General features: G+C 40.9%; 1 pseudogene; it reads left to right on the top strand.

Moving 5' to 3' along the window:
- LOC121859384 overlaps positions 1-8,248 on the top strand; it is a 44,584-nt pseudogene extending 36,336 nt beyond the window's left edge.
- Positions 8,249-16,147: the final 7,899 nt, after the last annotated feature.

Here is a 16,147-nt window from a genome sequence, read left to right as displayed (position 1 = left end):
CTGGATTTCTTGTAAGACCAGGAATATTTTGAATATAAATGTCATATATTTTGGTACAAAAAGATAAATATATTTACTCAGAGTAAACATTATATTCAAAATTTGTATGTCTAATGAAAATCTATGATGTTTATATTCAAATGATCATCAAATTCTAAGAATTCCAGCAATGTAAATTATATTCTCCGGTAATTTGTATGAATTTTATGAGCTAAAACATATATTCATTAAATAAACAAAGAAATTTTGAAAATGTATTCCAAATCCATGCCGAAAACTGAAGGTTCGTTTATCGATTGCTGGATTTTTGATGATCAACCTGTATTGTATTAAAGTAGAATTTGATTCATAGTAAAATATTAAAGTAGAATTTGATTATGTAACTTAAATGTGAGATTGAAATAATGCTGCTTTGAAAATTCTAGGTCCAGGTCTTCTACTATGTTGATAATGATGGAAACCGTATGCCAGGCAATGTCTTCAGTGTTGGTTCTGGATCTATCTATATGCTATTGTATTAGACTCTGGCTATCGTTGGGATATGACTGATGCAGAGGCTCAAGAGCATGCCAGCCATATACCACGCCACACACCGTGATGCTTACTCTGGTGGTGTCGTTAGAGGTGAGCGAGCAGATAATGTATGAATGACAATGTCATGTATGAATGTGGTGGCTATACTGTTTGTTGCCTATTTGACATTTTTTATTTCTAAGTTTTTCAATTTTGTGGTACAGTAGGAATTTCTACCCAATCATCACCTTCACTACTACTCCCAGAAGGTCGACTTTCTCTGATGTTATGCATGTCTTCCTGGTCTCAGTTACACAGACCCCTTGCCTATAGAAGCCAGAAACTCCTGTCCATCAAAAGCTCCACTGTCCCCTTGCTAACCTCTGCATGTGATTAAATTGATCAAGTTTCTACTAAATGTGAAATCTCTGATCTTAAGAGAGATTATAACAAGTCATGAATTTTTTTTTAAAAGAACTGATGAAAATATATATATATATATATATATATATATATATATATATATATATACCACTACCTCACCCTTCAACCAACACACCTACCACCTACCCTCATCTTCAAACACCACATCTACCACTACCTCATCTTCAAACCAACACATCTACCACTACCCCCCTCATCTTCAACCATCACATCTACCACTACCCCCATCCTACCACTCACCCCTCTTCCGACCATCACCCCACCACTCACCCCATCTTCAACCAACACATCTACCACCACCCCCATCTTCAACCAAACACATCTACCACTACCCTCATCTTCAAACCATCACATCTACCACTACCACATCTAACACTCACCCCTCATCTACCACTCACCCCATCTTCGACCATCACCCCTACCACTACCCTCATCTTCAACCACATCACATCTACCACCATCCTCATCTACCACTACTCCTCATTCCCAACCATCACATCTACCACTATCCCCATATCCACCACTACTCTCATCTTCAACCACCACATCTACCACTACCCTCATCTTCAATCATCACATCTACCACCACCCTCATCTTCAACCATCACACATCTACCACTATCCTCATCCACCACTCACTCTCATCTTCAACCATCACATCTACCACTATCCTCATCTACCACTACTCTCATCTTCAACCACCACATCTACCACCACCCCTCATCTTCAACCATCACATCACCACCACCCCATCTCAACCATCACATCTACCACTACTCTCATCTTCAACCATCACATCTACAACTATCCTCATCTACCACTACTCCATCTTCAACCATCACATCTACCACTACCCCTCATCTTCAACCATCACATCTACCACTACCCTCACCAACCATCACATCTACCACTATCCTCATCTACCCACTACTCTCATCTTCAACCACCACATCTACCACACTACCCCTACCTCAACCAACACATCTACCACTACCCTCATCTTCAACCATCACATCTACCACTACCCCATCTTCAACCATCACATCTACCACCACTAATCTCATCTTCAACCACCACATCTACCACCATCCTCATCTACCACTACCTCATCTACCACTACTCTCATCTTCAACCATCACATCTACCACTACCCTCATCTTCAACCATCACATCTACCACTACCTCATCTTCAACCATCACATCTACCACTACCCCCATCTTCAACCATCAACCTACCACTACCTCATCTTCTCAACCACTCATCTACCATTACCCCCATCTTCAACCATCACATCTACCACTACCCCCATCTTCAACCAACACATCTACCACTATCCTCATCTTCAACCAACACATCTACCACTACCCCCCATCTTCAACCATCACATCTACCATTACCCCTCATCTTCAACCAACACATCTACCCACCACCCCTCATCTTCAACCATCACATCTACCACTACCCTCATCTTTAACCATCACATCTACCAATACCCTCATCTTCAACCATCACATCTACCACTCACCTCATCTTCAACCAACACATCTACCACTACCCCTCATCTTCAACCACTAACACCTACCATTACCTCATCTTCAACCATCACATCTACCACTTACCCCCATCTTCAACCAACACATCTACCACTATCCCCATCTTCTCAACCATCACATCTACCACTATCCACATCTACCACCATCCCCATCTACCACTATCCTCATCTACCACTACCCTCATCTTCAACCATCACATCTACCCACTACCCTCACCTTCAACCATCCACATCTACCACCATCCTCATCTTCAACCAACACATCTACCACTACCCTCACCTTCAACCATCACATCTACCACCATCCCCATCTTCAACCAAACACATCTACCACTCACCCCTCATCTTCAACCATCACATCTCTACCACTATCCTCATCTTCAACCAACACATCTACCACTACCCCACTTCTCAACCAACACATCCACCACTACCCTCACCTCTCAACCATCACATCTACCTACCACCCCCATCTTCAACCAACACATCTACCACTACCCCTCATCTTCACAACCAACACATCTACCACACTACCCCCATCTTCAACCATCAAGCATCTACCACTACCCCCATCTTCAACCATCACATCTACCACTACCCCCCATCTTCAACCATCACATCTACCACTATCCTCATCTTCAACCATCACATCTACCACTATCTCATCTTCAACCATCACATCTACCACTACCCCCATCTTCAACCATCACATCTACCACGCACCCTCATCTTCAACCACATCACATCTACCACTACCCTCATCTTCAACCATCACATCTACCACTATCCCTACCTCAACCATCACATCTACCACACTTCACCCCCATCTTCAACCATCACATTCCACTAATGCACCCCCATCTTCCAACCATCACATCTACCACTAATTCCTCATCTTCAACCATCACATCTACCACTACCCTCATCTTCAACCATCACATCTACCACTATCCTCATCTTCAACCATCACATCTAAGTACCACTCACCCCCCCATCTTCAACCATCACATCTACCACTATCCTCATCTTCAACCAACACATCTGCCACCATCCTCATCTTCAAATCCATCACATCTACCACTACCCTCATCTTCTGTTCATCAAGATCTACCACTACCTCATTCTTGTCCATCAGCATCTACCGGCTTAATTTCATCTTCTGCTAACCACACTACATCTACCATACCTTTCATCTTCATCTTCAACCATCACATCTACCACTGTTCTCATCTTCAACCAAATAAAGACCTGCCACCACCCCTCATCTCTCAACCATCACACATCTACCACTACCCCATCTTCAAACCATTACATCTTCTACCACTATCCTCATCTTCAGTCCATTACATCTACCACTTCACCTCATCTTCAAACTTTCATTACATCTACCACTACCCTCATCTTCAACCATCACATTCATACCACTCATCTCTCACCTTCAACCATTACATCTACCCATTTATCCTCATCTTCAACCATCATACATCTACCACTACCCCTCATCTTCAACCATCACATCTACTCAATACCCCTCATCTTCAACCATCACATTTCACCATTCTCATCTTCAACCACTGCTATTCACACTACCCCCATCTCAACCACCAAGATCACCACTATCCCCATCTACCACTGGCATCTTCCAACCATCACATCTACCACCACTCCATCTTCAACCATCAAGCATCTACCACTACATCTTCAACCATCACATCTACCACTATCCCCATCTACCACTACTCTATCTTCACAACCACCACATCTACCACTGTTCCCCCATCTTCACAACCAAATACATCTACCACTCACCCCCATCTTCAACCATCACATCTACCACTCTCACCTCATCTTCAACCACTACATCTACTACTACTCTCATCTTCAACCACCTACATCTACCACTACCCCATCTACCACTACCTCATCTACCACTACTCTCATCTTCAACCATCACATCTGTACCTGTTCACCCTCATCTTCAACCATCATACATCTACCACCATCTCTCATCTTCAACCATCACATCTACCACTTCACCCTCATCTTCAACCATCACATCTACCACTCACCCCCATATCTCAACCATCACATCTACCATTACCCTCATTCAACCATCACATCTACCACTACTCCCTCATCTTCAACCAACACATCTTACCACTATCATCCTCATTCAACCAACACATCTACCACTACCTCATCTTCAACCATCACATCTACCATTACCCTCATCTTCAACCAACACATCTACCACTACCTCATCTTCAACCATCACATCTACCACTACTCCTCATCTTTAACCATCACATCTACCACTACCCTCATCTTCAACCATCACATCTACCACTTCACCTCATCTTCAACCAACACATCTACCACTACCCCATCTTCAACCATCACATCTACCATTAATTCCCCATCTTCAACCATCACATCTACCACTACCCCATCTTCAACCAACACATCTACCACTCATCCTACCCTTCAACCATCACATCTACCACTCATCCCATCTACCACCACATCCCCATCTACCACCATCCCTCATCTACCACTACCTCATCTTCAACCATCACATCTACCACTACCCTCACCTTCCAACCATCACATCTACCACCATCCCCATCTCTCAACCAACACATCTACCACTACCCTCACACTCCTTCAACCATCAGCATCTACCTTTCACTACCTCATCTTCAACCAACACATCTACCACTACCCTCATCTTCAACCAACACATCTACCACTACTCCCTCATTCTTCAACCACTTGACTACCATTTATCCTCATCTTCAACCCCAACACATCTACCACTACCCCATCTTCAACGCCAACACACATCTACCACTACCCTCACCCTCTCAACCATCACATCTAACACACGCCCTCATCTTCAACCAACACATCTACCACTACCCTCATCTTCAACCAACATCTACCACTACCCTCATATCTTCAACCATCACATCTACCACTCACCCCCATCTTCTAACCATCACATCTACCACTACTCCCCCATCTCAACCAGATCACATCTACCACCATCTCATCTTCAAATGAACACATTCTCACCACCATCCTCATCTTCTCAAATCCATCACATCTACCACTACCCCTTCATCTTCAGTTCCATCACATCTACTCACGCACCTCATCTTCAACCATCACATTCTACTCATCACCTCATCTTCAACCATCACATCTACCACTATCCCCATCTTCAACCATCACATCTACCAATACTTTCACCCCATATCTTCTAACCATCACATCTACCACGACTTCATCTTCAAACCACATCACCCACCACCTAATCTCATCTTCAACCATCACATCTTTACCACTACCCCCATCTCTCAACCATCACATCTACCACTATCCCCATCTTCAGTCCATCACACTTACCATCACCTCATCTTCAACCATCACATCTACCACTATCCTCATCTTCAACCAACACATCTGCCACTATCCTCATCTTCAACCCATCACATCTACCACTACCCTCATCTTCAACCATCACATCTACCACTAATCTCTCATCTTCAAACCACATCACATCTACCACTACCCTCATCTTCAACCATCACATCTACACACTACCCCCATCTTCAAATCCACATCACATCTACCACTAATTTCATCTTCAACCATCACATCTACCTCACTCACCCCCATCTTCTAAACCAAACACATCCTGCCACACCCTCATCTTCAACCACTACATTCTACCACTACCCCTCATCTTCAACCATTACATCTACTCACTATCCTCATCTTCAACCATTATGATCTACCACCACTCCTCATCTTCAACCATTACATCTACCACTACCCCCATCTTCAACCATCACATCTTACCACTACTCCCTCATCTTCAACCATTACATCTACCACTATCCCTGCCTTCTAACCATCACATCTACCACTTACTCCTCATCTTCAACCACTCACATCTACCACTACCCTCATCTTCAACCATCAAGACCTACCACTACCCCTCATCTTCAAATCCATCAAGGACTCACCACTACCCTCATCTTCAACCATCACATCTACCACTACCCTCATCTTCAACCATCACATCTACCACTCACCTCATCTTCAACCACGCGATCACCCACCACTATCCCATCTTCAACCAACACATCTACCACTCACCCCATCTTCAACCATCACATCTACCACTACCCCCCATCTTCAACCACTGAGCATCTACCACTCACCCTCATCTTCAACCATCAAGACCTACCACTACCCTCATCTTCAACCACTACATCTACCACTATCCTCATCTTCAACCCACGCATCTACTTTCACTACCCCCATCTTCAAACCACATCTGCCACTACCCTCATCTTCAACCACCACGCCTACCATCACCCCTCATCTTCAACCATCACATCTACCACTATCCTCATCTTCAACCATCACATCTTACCACTCACTCCCCATCTTCAACCACTAAGATCTACCACTACCCCCTCATCTCTCTCAACCATCACATCTACCACTACCTCATCTTCAAACCATCACATCTACCACCACCCCCTCATCTTCAAACTTACATCTACATCTACCACTATCCTCATCTTCAACCACTCACATCTACCACTAACTTCATCTTCAACCACATCACATCTACCACTACCCCTCATCTTCAACCATCACATCTACCACTACCCTCATCTTCAACCAACACATCTACCACTACCCCCATCTTCAACCATCACATCTACCACATCATTCTCATCTTCAACCATCACATCTACGACTACCCCATCTTCAACCATCACACATCTACCACTACCTCATCTTCTACAACCATCACATCTACCACACTCGCCTCCCTACCCTCTGAACTTAGCCCAGCCAGCCCACTCGCCCTCATCTTCAACCATCACACTCCACCATCCTCCTCATCTTCAACCATCACATCTACCTCACTACACCCTCATCTTCAACCATCACATCTACCACATCACTCCTCATCTTCAACCATCACATCTGTACCACTCACCCCTCATCTTCAACCATCACATCTACCACTACCCTCATCTTCAAACCATCACATCTACTTACCACCTCATCTTCAACCATCACCTACCACTACCCTCATCTTCAAACCATCATATCTACCACTACCCTCATCTTCAACCATCACATCTACCACTAATTCTCATCTTCAACCATCACATCACTACCACTCCCTCATCTTCAACCATCACATCTACTTCACTACCTCATCTTCAACCATCACATCTACCACTACTCCTCATCTTTAACCATCACATCTACCACTACCCTCATCTTCAACCATCACATCTACCACTACCCCCATCTTCAACCATCACATCTACCACTACCCTCATCTTCAACCAAACACATCTGCCATCATCTCTCATCTTCAACCAACACATCTGCCACACCTCATCTTCAAACTGATCACATCTCAATTTCACTCCTCATCTTCAACCATCACATCTGCCAATTTTCATCTTCATTCAACCATCACATCTGCCACTACTCCCCATCTTTCATCCATCACATCTACCACTACTCATCTTACTATTAAGGTTATATTAGCTGAAATTTATTATATATTTTCGACATTTCTCCAGTTTACCACATCAAGGAGGACGGCTGGACCAAAGTCACTGAACAAGACAGCATGGACTCACTACAAATATGCTGAGGAGAAAGGAACAAGGTCTCAGTAAATGTGTTTTGGCTTACCAGAAGTTGTTTAGTTAAGAATATATCAATAACCTAAGCAGTGATTGTCTAGAGAGGTCATAAACAACTTAATATACAAGTACAGTACTACAGTATCTTGATAAATTTTTGTAAGTGTGGTATCAGTAAGTACAGCTCACACCTGTATCAGTAAGTACAGCTCACACCTTTACTTGAGAATAATATTTATCAAGGGTGATTTATTTCAATGTTTTTGCATCATGTTTACTTTGTGAAGAACCATTATTTTAATAAAGGCAATTCTTTAAGATTATTATTATTGTTTTGCTAACCTTTGTCATGAGAGGGAGGAAGTCAGGTATTTAGCAAGATGGCTTAACAAAATTATCATGATATGGTGGATAAAATTCTTGAAATTTGGCATGACGTTCCTTGCGACATACCTGTATGCAAGCCTAGGAGCCTTTCCATTTACTCACAATTCCTTTGGCTCACGAAAATCTAATGGCTGCCATAATGGGATCTTTCTTGTAGTTTTCCTATTCTTTATTACATGAGGCAAAGTGTTAATGTTTAGTAGCATTTTTAGTATTACAGTACAGTATTACCCTGCTACGCTGTTTCAATGCTACTCGATTTCTCATTACTGCACCTCGCCAGATCCGACTTTAACTTTCATGTGCATCTACTCTTATACGCTGGTGAAGTATAATTTTTATTTAGGTCATAAAATTCATACAAATTACCCGCCAGAATATAATTTGCATTGCTGGAATTCTTACAATATGATGATCATTTTGAATATAAACATCATGGATTTTGCATTAGACATACAAATTTTAGATCTAATGTAATAATTTGTTTACACAAAGCAAATATTTTATCGTTTGTGCAAAATATATGAAGTTTACATTCAAAATATTCCCTGACTGCAAGGAATCCAGAAATGTCAATTATATTATCCTAACTCTAGTCTGAGGTATTATTTACTAAAAATGGAAATATACTGTTTTCTCCCAAACATTTCTCTGGTAGGGAGGGAAGGTGGGGAGGGTTGGGACCAACCACCCAACTGGCGTGGTGTGAAGAGGGGCAAGGTGGGGCATTTTGCTTGACATAGTGTCGTGAAGAATATTTTTTTTTGTTAACTGAAGATATTTGTTTTAGCTCATAAATTCATACAAATTATTGCCAGAATATAATTTACATTGCTAATTCTTACAATATGATGATCATTTTGAATATAAACATCATGGATTTTGCATTAGACATGCAAATTTTAGATCTAATGTAATAATTTGGTTTACACAAAGCAAATATTTTATCTTTTGTGCAAAATATATGAAGTTTACATTCAAATATTCCTGACCTGCAAGGAATCCAGAAATGTCAATTATATTATCCTAACTTTAGTCTGAGGTATTATTTATTACTATAAGTTAAAATCTAGTCTTTTCACCCAAACATTCTGAGAGGTAGGAGCCAGTGAGCTGGGAAGAGGGGAGTTGAGTCCATTATTTGAATGGACATTAACCTGGCGACTGTATTTTAAATATTAATTGTGTGTGCATACCATCATAAAATTAAGATGTTATTTTATTACAACATAGGTATTGTGTCAAGTGGAGTTTGGGGTCGGCCAGTCTCTATTGGAATTAATCCCATATGTTCTGTTGTTCACTTTACTGTTTCACTTTCCGTGGTACCCGTAAATTGGGGTACTACTGTATTTAGTATATTTATTATGAATGCAAAGTAAAATTATAGATCAAGCCCATGAACAAGAAAACAAAGTTGTTGAGTCTTCAGGTGGATGTATTGGGCTCATGGATAATCCTCTGCTTTCAAACGCTGGATGGTTTTGGGGCCAGAGCCTTCTAGGCTGATTAAGCAGTTTGAGGGTGAATACTTCCTAATGTTGATCCCGGGAGCCCCCAAACTTTAAGCATCATGGTCTCTGATTGTCCAGTCAGATGACATTTAAATGCTAACACCAAGAGGAAATGGAAATCCTTTCTAACAGACTTTCCTGGGTTGATAACTCTTGACAGTCAAAACTGCATAAATGAATCAGTGGCTAAATCAATCTGGAATCTCGAAAATAAGAGCAAGAGGCAGTACCAGGAGTATGTCAGGAATGTCCTGAGGACCGCAGCATCCATACATGAACGAGTAAAGAAAATTGCTGCCATTGTTCAAGAATGCTCAACCAAAAGGTTATCAACCCAAGGTAAGAAAATTAAAAAATGCAAGATAATGTTGAACTGTTTGGACAGCTCCATATCTCTATGTAGAATCGAGGGCATCTTGACGAAGTTTTTCTCTCAAAGTGCACAAATGTCCACCTTCACTCTCAGACTTCAACAACTTCATTTGCCAACCACTAAGTCCCAGCTGCTTCGTTCCTCGAGCAGAGTGAACAGCCGAGGTGCCTTCATCTTATGACTGCCAAATCATAGATGGAGCTGTTATTGTTCATTCTTTTCCAACAACAAGTGTAAGCACAATTGAGGAATATTCTGATAAAATATTTATTCCATATCTCCAAAACCAACTGCAGAATGCCTCACGGCTTGATGCTGTGATAATTACATACCAAATAGTCTTAAGAAATCTACTAGAGAAAAAGAGGGAAAGGTATTTGCAGAAAGGTGACAGCTTAGACTTCCAACTTCCACCAACAAAGATGCCCTTCTTCAGCATGCCATCAAGCGGTTTATCAAGCTGGAGTTTGACAACCAGCACTGATGCAGCAAAATGTGCCATCACCAGAAACATAGGTTGGCCCATAACTCTGGGTTGTGGAATTCTGTCTGTTTAACACCTTAAGCCAAAACCTGCAGAGAGTTGGTCAAATGTTCTTTGTAAAGGTGGCTGTTCACGTTGCTAATGTGACAAAGTGAACCTTATCTCACCTCCTTGCAATTGCAAGTGCAATAAAGCTGTCAAGACTTAATGTTAGATTCAAAGCGAGTGATGACTGTATTTTCCTAGTGTCTTATATTTACACTGAAATGACTGCCAAGATATGTTTGTTTGAAACGTCCACACAAGAACAAAATTTTCACATCTGTGTGCATTATAATGAACCGTCTATAATTTAGTCATTAAGGGGCATTCAGGAATTTTTAAATGCCTATTATGTGTTGAAATTACATTTTTGATCAGAATATAATTTTCCATAATAAATATGAGTAAATCCAAAGAAAAATACAGTGGTCCTCGGTTAACGAGCACAATCCGCTCCAGCAGGTTGCTCGTTAACCGAAACACTGCTAACCGAAACCATTGTTTCAATGGGTTTTGGGTAATTGTTTCCAGCTCACCGAAAATTGCCTAAATTCAACAAAAGGTAGAAAAGTACACTTAATTTGAGGTGTGTATGTAGAAGGCCCTGGATGATGATGATGGGAATTAGAATGGGGTGGAGGAGAAGGAAGAAGAGAAGGCATTAGGGTAAGAGAAATCACCCCATGTTCCATTTCACCCATAAAATTTTAGCTCTCTTGGTGTAATTCAAGATTATTTTCTTTAAATCAACACTGCACTGCATTATATATTGTCAATATGTAAAATATATTTCAATATGACCAATAATTTGCTTGGAAACACAGAAAAAGCATTTAGTTGAAGAGTCTCAAGCAAGATGTTACCTCCACTGAAACAGAGAGACTAACGCCTGTCTGGTGTGTTAACAGGCTGGATGGCACGCCAGAAACTAGTCACTTTACCTTCAATTATGTTCAATAATTGTTAAATGACTAAAAAGTTTATATTAAACTTTTAAAATTATTGAATAGTATAAACTTTTGATATTTACTAAAATAGTAAGGAATTTAAGCCCTAAACCGATACTGTATTGGCGGACTAATACTACAGCTGGTGGACCGCCAAATGCAAGCTAAAACATGTTGAAGTCGGCTCAGAAAAACTCGTTAATCGAGGGATTGCTCGTTAACCAAGTTAAGAACCTTATGGAAGGTAAATCAATACCGAAATTCAAGTAATCAAGCGCCCGTTAACCGAGGGACCACTGTAATAACAAAGTAGTCTTTACTATCATGTGTCAAATGATGAATTTCTGGCAGCCATCTTGGATTGTTGCTATTTTATGGAATTCTGGGAAATGTTCAGAGTGTCTCCTAGTCTAAAAGTTAATGGGATGTCCAGAGGAAGCTTCATAATAAATTTGGTGCTTGTATCCGCCAAGTAACAATAAGCTTTAAAAACGCTTCGCTGTAAATGATGGAATGAACCCGAAACTTAAAGTTTTCATTAAGGCAAGGTGCCGCGTGAATGACCAAACACGAAACCAAATCCGCAAAATCGAGACTATACTGTAATGTCGATGAATCACAATGTTACGAGATTTCTTCAGTACCTGCTATCCTGTCTATTCTGGGGCCACTAATTCTAAGGGGATAACTTAATCTCTTAATTCTGCTCCGCTGCCACCAGACCCCCTGGACAGTATGTAGCTTGTTTAGGTAGCTGGCAGAGCAAGCCAGGCATTGGTTGGGTTTCATCGACCAAATCGAGAGTGGGAAGAAGGGTGAAACATTAATCATGACTTAACTAATTTATCTTTATAAAACATATTGCATCCAGTCGCAATACAAAAAGATTTGGCCTTCATCAGAATAACCACTATTATGTTCATTACACTTACATCAGTATATGTCCTTCATCAAATAATTACTATTATCATCTTCATTCTTCATACTCAACCAATGACCTCCTTACCTCGGTCATTCCTTCTACCATAACACCCAACACATCAGACTGCACCACATGTTAGAGTATAGCACCACATGTTATATTATAGCACCACCTCTCAGGTACACTCCACACCTACAAGTATGGAACTCCTCGGTATTCTTCAGGCACATACCAGGTACCTCGTTCACACTCTACTCTTGCTAAGTAGATGGGATACTTCCCAGGTAATCATACTAGTACTGGATCCAACCCTGGTATTCTTAGGTCGCTCCATGTGGCGACCGCAAAACTCTCAAACACAACTATGTTCTCCTATCCTGGGTGGTGATATGTAGGGTATCCACAGATTCACGGTGGAGGTGCATAATACATAAGCAGAACACACCACACCCGGTGGGTCCTCACAGTGGAGCAGTGGTGGTGGCTTGCCTACGAATGGACGCGCCACTGTTTTGGTGACAAGGTCACTGAGGGCGATGCTCTGCCTCACACTGAACTAGGCCTACAGTTTCTAATCTTTAATTTTCACTTTGATATTATTCTGGTTCTTATATACACTTTCCTATCTATTTTGACCTTATGCCTTATAATTATATATCTTAATTCTAAATTAATAACTAAAGTAAGGGTCTGGTTTGCTATTCCTGGGAAATTCATTGGGTTATAACATTAATTGCAACGAGGCCGGCAGCCTAGGCGCCAACCCAAACAAAAGCCTAAGGTCAGAGCTATGGCGGTATACCCACTTCACTTCACTCTGTATTAGGGATCTCCCTCACACGTTGCAATCGTTGAATACATTCATAAGATTCTCTGATCCTTGCACTGTTCGTGGTTATTCGTCACATGGGGTAACGAGGTGTACTAAGCTCACACGGAGGTATACAAGATATTCTCTTTGAAGCATAGTTTCTGGATCACTTCCAACACTTCACATAGGTCTCATGCATTTATCCTTTTTCCAGATCATGGTTCTCATATATTTTCATCTGATATTCTAGCTATGTTTACTAATCGTCTGATGACCTTCAGACACATACACGGTTACACTTATCCCTTATAGTACACTAGTCTGTATCAATTCCTTCCCAATCATCCTATAGATACCTTGAGTTCTCTTAATGCTATCAACATACCTTAATATTATATGACTGTACCTGTACAATTCATCTAAAACAGAGGTAGCCAACCTTGTGTGATGTGATCTACTTTTCCGTCATTTACCCTGACGCAATCTACCAGCCTAATATTCACCCATTGCCACAACACAGATTCGTAGAGAGAGAGAGAGAGAGAGAGAGAGAGTAAATAAATAATATTTTAATAATTGTTATGATATATTGTGAACATGACAAAATCATAAACTTATTTCTAATGAGATGGTTAGCACTGCATGTTGTCTGCCAGCTTTGTGTAATTAGGACTGTAGGTCGGACCAGCCTCAAGCGCATTCAGTTCATCTGACATTGTTGATCGTATTTGGATTTGATGTGTTTCTGTGAAAATGTTGATTCACAAGGTAGGTTGATCCAAAATGCTGTGAGGTACAGGGCAAATTTTTCTGACATTGGGATACAGGTAGTCCCCACTTACACTGCTTGGACTTACGTCCATAGGTACTTTCCGACCTGTTTCAACCTTACGTATCATGGGACATACCATCGCTGCAGTCGTGACCAAAATATTTTCAAATGATGCTCGATTTTCATCAACGTTTCTGTCTTGGACGAGAGCGCAGGCTCTGGTTCGCCAGGCATAACTCCACCAGTGGAGCGCTTAGTTGGCTTTATCGATCCTATACTGATCGCGTGGACTTCATAATAATGACTTAATTGACTTATATGACTGTTGAAGAAGCAGGATACCCCAAAGAAAAGGAGACAGGCAATTACTTTTGAGAAAATGAAGATAATAACTCAGCATGAGAATGTAAAAACTGTAGCAACAATCTCACGTGACTCTAGGTTTCACACTCGACACATACCCACTATTCTGAAGGATAAGGAATGCATTCGTGATGTAGTGAAAGGAATAACACCTATAAAGGGAACTATAATTTCAAAGAAAAAGACAAGGTCCTATTCACGATATGGAAAAATTAATGATGATATCGATAGAAGACCAGACAGAAGAATCACAAGCCTTCTAACCATAAGAGGCAAAGCAAGAAGTCAAAGCTTGAAGGAGCAGGAGATGAAATGATCAAACCTTAGGATGTCATGAGTGGTTTGATAGATTTAAAAACAACACAATTTAAGGTGAGGAGAGGAACAGCTGGTGCGTTGGTGCATACCGGCGCTAAGGAGGAGTTAGATGAAGTGATTGGGAAGGAATTATTTGCCTGAGCAAATATTCAGTGTGGATGAGACTGATTATTGTGGGAATGCCTGACGGACATACAGCTTCAAAGGATAATGAAATTAAGTTATTTCGGATATTAGTAAAATAAGAGGTGGTTAGGTAAACAGCTGATAGAAATTGAAAATGAAGATGTTGAACAGTTGGTTGAAAGTAGCAGAAGAGCTCAGTTACAAGGATCTCATTGAACTAGATGCACAGAAATTGCAGAGGAAGAACAGAGACAAAATGTAGAAGAAGAAGAACCTGCACCCACCAAAAAGTTTCAGTGAAACAAATGAGAGTACAATTAATAAAGGAATGCAAATGTTTGATGGCATGGATCAAAATTATGATCGTTATGCCAAAGTTGACAGAATGATCCAAGATAAATTTATAATGAAAAGAAAAACAAACTGTGCAGTCTAAATTGGACATCTATTTTAAGAAGTCCCCAGTGCTGTCTCCTCACACCCACCAGTGCGCCTCTTCACCCCTCAAGATGATCCAATACCTTCAACCAGCAAGTTTCCATAGTACATAAACCTGTCTAAAATACATTGACCCAGCCCCGTCTCTGCTTCATCCAATTAATATAGTTCCATGTATCCTGTAAATAGTAGTGTGTACATTCAGTCACACTGTATCCATTCCTCATTATTTATTACTTTTACGTTTGTAGATTTTTATCTATGTCGATTTACGTAACAATCGGACTTCGAACTAACTTAATTCCCAACCTCATGTAAGTCGACAATCTTGTATTTTTTCTTCACTGAGAGGTTCCAGAAACTCTCCTGTTACCCTGATTTGATTTGAATATCATTTTAAGTCGAAGCTCATTTTCGACTTCAGATATGTCCATGTTAAATACTGATGCC

This window comes from Homarus americanus, unplaced genomic scaffold (genome assembly GCF_018991925.1).
Source record: "Homarus americanus isolate GMGI-L3 unplaced genomic scaffold, GMGI_Hamer_2.0 scaffold7626, whole genome shotgun sequence".
NCBI lineage: Eukaryota > Metazoa > Arthropoda > Malacostraca > Decapoda > Nephropidae > Homarus > Homarus americanus.
Note: the sequence above shows the minus strand (reverse complement) of the source record. Positions and strands in the feature narration are given on the sequence as shown.